The following is a 4,327-nucleotide window of genomic DNA, read 5'->3' as shown; positions in this document are numbered from 1 at the left end:
TGTCTATATCGGCGTAGGGGACGATTCACTCAATTCAGGAAGTGACTTTTCTTGAAAACTGAGAATCTCCTGAATGTCATTTAGAACTGGACATGTATTGACCTCGACTCTGGTGCAGGACATCGAAGGCATCACCGGCGTTGCGACTCTTCTAGCGGCTTTCTCGATGAACACACATGTAACTGCTGGCTGTGAATAGAGCTTTTTTTTCCACCGTATTTTCCTCCTGCCTTGAAAAGTTAACTATAGCCCTAAGAAGACCTCTGTTCTATTTGAATCATGACATGATGCTGTTGTGTTGTTTTTCCCACCTATTCAATCCAAAGTAATTTTTATGGGAAAGGGAATTGTTGTTGTTTACCGCCTTTTTAAATCCCAGTTTGTCTGTTTTTCAAAGAAATTTATTTTCATCTTTTGTTTCCATACTGTGTTTCAACTGATGGTGATTTAGTTTGAAATCCTGCTCGACATGATGTTCTGGGATGTTCTGGTCTGTCGCCTGCACCCTCCTCTAATCCGATTATATGAAGCAGAACAATGTACAGTGTGTGCCGTTTTAATCATCACTTATAGGTATTGTGCTCTGTTAGATTTCAGTCGGTTGTAGACCAAAACTAAAAAGTCAGATCCTCGACATACCAGGGTACGAGGTACTTTTTAAGCCACAAATCAGGCTTGCTCAGTCACATTAGAATTTACATTTGTTGTGCAAGTTAGATTGAAACCTTTCCAGATGATTATAGTAATAATTAGTATGAAACACAAATATGTAAAAGCAAGAAAGTTGCCAAATAAACCTGGATTTTTTAATGTGAAATTTCACATTATATCATTATCAACTTACATTTTGCTTGTGAACACAAATCCTTTACAATCATGAGGAGTCCCTACCTGGAGAGCAGAGTTAGAGCAGTAGCTGTTCTAATTTATATTTTTATTATTTCCACCAAAAAGTAGTACAAGTTCTCCAAACAGACAGTTTAAACTCCAAAATCCATACAGGTGAGCATTGAAATTAGCTATTCAACTTTTAAGTCCATTTAAAATACAAATACATTACACTGCTGCTTCACTCCTAAAAGGAATTTTTGGGAAAATCCTTTACTAAAGCAAGTTTAGTAGTTTTATATAGTAGTGGGTACTGGTCAGCAAGATGCCACCTTCACTGAAAGCAGACCAAGTATTTTCCATGGATTTGGAAACTGGCTCAACCATTATTTTATTTGCTAATTGAAAATCTATGATATCCATTAATTTTTTTTTAGTCAGCTGTCTACTTTTCTTCAGACGTTTTAATTGAAAACCAAAGTTGCAAAGTGTATAAAAAATGTGATTAACAGTATATGCATAACTTCCCACCCATCATGTATGTCTCTTATCTGACAAATGACAGTCTGACATCTTATTTGATTTGTTTTGCAGTTTGAAAATACATCAGTCATCGTTTCATCAACTCTGTGAAAATTCTGACGTTGCAGAGTGTTAAATATAGTTCAGGGTTTCTCTGTGTCTTTTTCCCCCTGACCTTCTGGCTACACGCCTGGACAACTTGTAAATTGTCAGATTGTTAAGAGGCGAGTGTGAATTGTTGCAGCAGAACACTGAGTCACTGCTGTAACCAAGTTTCCAATAGAGAATCAAGCTAAACACCCATCTGACCTTTATACACCGATTCCATTCAAGTTTCTAACATTTTTTTATTTTCTCCACGATAAGAGGGTTTTAAAATGAGCAAAGGTCTGTTCAGATCAGTAGTGCAATCTGGGTTTTTCAATCATGCAACTTTATTGTGAAGGACTGCTTGACACAAACACTGTACTTGCTTGTTATGTAGAGAGTTGGATACATAGGGCAACATTCTGGGCTGAACTGAAACACTGGTATTATTTTTCCATTATGATGAAACGTGCGACATCTGAATCAAACTCACCAAGAACATGCTCAAGGATGCACTAATCCATTTTATTTCATATTAACAATGAATCAAACAGCTATGTGTTTCCAGCAGCAGCTGTTATCACCAAATAACATCTCATAAACCCACTGAATACATCCTGCCCAGCACCAAAACGCGGACCGGCAGAATCAGCGGTGGAAACAGTGGAACATTCGGGGCGAGGATATAGAGTGAATATTGGAAACACAACACAACTTCAAAGTTTATTGTGGCTAACAATAGCAACATTATAAGGTAATTATGTCTGCTCTGTGTCTGTCAGTCTGTTGGAGAGTTCTTCTGCCCCCAGGTGGCCAAAAAATATCAATTAATGCAGCTTTAAGCACTATCTCACAATACAAGCTCTCATAAAAAACACTTTTAGCCTTTTTCTCACTTTGGCCACCTCAGTAATTACTTAACATATTTTATCATTTAATTCCACAGCTCTTAGTATCAGGCTTTCATTCAGTCCGTCTTTATTTAAGGATCCCCTTTATTCAAAAATGTTATGTTATGTTTTTGACTACTGAAATGTCAGACCTTGACTTCACTGAGTACAATTCCCTAAAATCTGAGATTCAGCCGCACCCTGGGCAAGCCAGATCCAGTGCATAACAAGTTCAAAAGCCAGTCACTGTCTTGCAAATGCCACTGGCAAAGACACCTCCAGCGCAGAGTGGGCTTATCAGCAGAGAGCGAGACGTTGCACTAGCATAGGGAAAGTTCTGACAGCAGACTTGTTGTGTGCAGTTTATGGATAGAAACCGGAACCTCAAGCTTCCTTCCATTTACTACCTTGTGACAATGTGAACACACTGTAACATTGTAAAATATATTTCATGTTTCACAACCACTAACGCTGTGTCAGCCACTGCCAGTTCGGAGCTAATAAATAACCTAAATAAACGATGCTAACCACACTTACCAGTCTGAAGCGTCTGCTAGTCGCTCATTTTGGTGCACGACAGACTCCTTATCTGGATATCACTGAGGTTCAGACACAAATGCTCTCAGTGAGGGAGAAATAATACATATGCATCAAGCCCCTTTTCAGACTTTAGTTTTATGTGGGAAAACCATTTTTACATATCTGGTCTGTAAGTCTGAAATTACAGAAGCAGATGATGACAATGATAATGAACTGCTCTGTGGAACAGATTCAGGGGAACTGAAGAAAAATGGAACTTCAATGTTTTCTCTTAGGAAAAGCTTTGCCCAAGATGTTGCTAACTGTATCCCTAGTTTCTTAATTGAATAAGCTTTTGAAAGTATTTAATTTTTTTGCTTATTGGAGTATATTGTACCTTTCCATTGCACATGTAAAGTTTGTTTTATTACATAAAAGTGTAACTTGGGTCGAGTAAAGAGTCTTTATGGTGACAGTTTACATTTGCTTTATTCCAGCTTTTATCCACTGTGATAAAGTATTAAAACCTCTTATTACTGTGTATCCACTCCTTGATAACCGTTTAACCGTGTAAAAAAAACATTTGTTCTATATTCACAATAAGATGCAATGCAAAATGTGCTGCCCTTTTTTGTTGTTTTTTTGAAGTGGTGAATTTTCTTTTTACCCCATGTTGTTGTGGTCAGACTGAAATCTGTTGAGCAATGTAAAGAAATGTCATTTTATAAAAGCAAAGGTTTCTAATGTCCACGGCCAGCATCGGTCAGTCACACAATGTTGTGTATTGTGTGTGAATTTTGGTGTAGGGAAGTGTAAATTTTGTATCTCATGAAAAATATCCAATATTTTTTTCTACTGACATTGCAACTGTAAAAGTGTATTTAGATATTTAACAAACTGTACAATTAAACTGGAATTGTATGATATTTTTGCTGAAATTGTAAAATAAAAAGGTTTCTATATTTGGATGAAAACCTGTGGTCTGTGGTGATGAATTCAATGCTTACTCTGTGAGCACATGCCGTCATGTTGGAAGAGCATCAACTAAACAGCATCCTTTCTTCCTCTTTTGACAATTTCAAACCCAAACAAGCAGGTATATGTTTACTGTTTTCCATCTAAAATTGGCCATAAAATTACAGGTACAGTTTGTTTGTCATGTCCTTTCAAAGCACTTGTGATTGCTGACTAAATGCTGCCCGACAGCCCTCTATTGATTTCTCTTTCTTTTTCAGTCTTGGCAGAGGTTGAAAAATCTCAACTGTCCAGGTGCAAGTAAAAAAGAACCTGTAGCTTCATGTGTTTACACATAAAATGTCAGGAGAAGCACGCTCAGCAATTGCAGGGTTAAAAAACAGCAGGGGACAGAAATGAAAATTTGAACTCTCTCTTTTCCCCTTTATATCCTTGTCATTTTTCATGTTTTATTGCTGCCCATTTGGCTTGACAGCAGCCAAAACATTTTTGAGCTGAAATTGCAG

Source organism: Morone saxatilis, unplaced genomic scaffold, assembly GCF_004916995.1.
Source record: "Morone saxatilis isolate NCDOM2014 unplaced genomic scaffold, NCSU_SB_2.0 Contig20, whole genome shotgun sequence".
Classification (NCBI taxonomy): Eukaryota; Metazoa; Chordata; class Actinopteri; family Moronidae; genus Morone; species Morone saxatilis.
The sequence above is the reverse complement of the archived record's forward strand: the minus strand, read 5'-3'. Positions refer to the sequence as shown.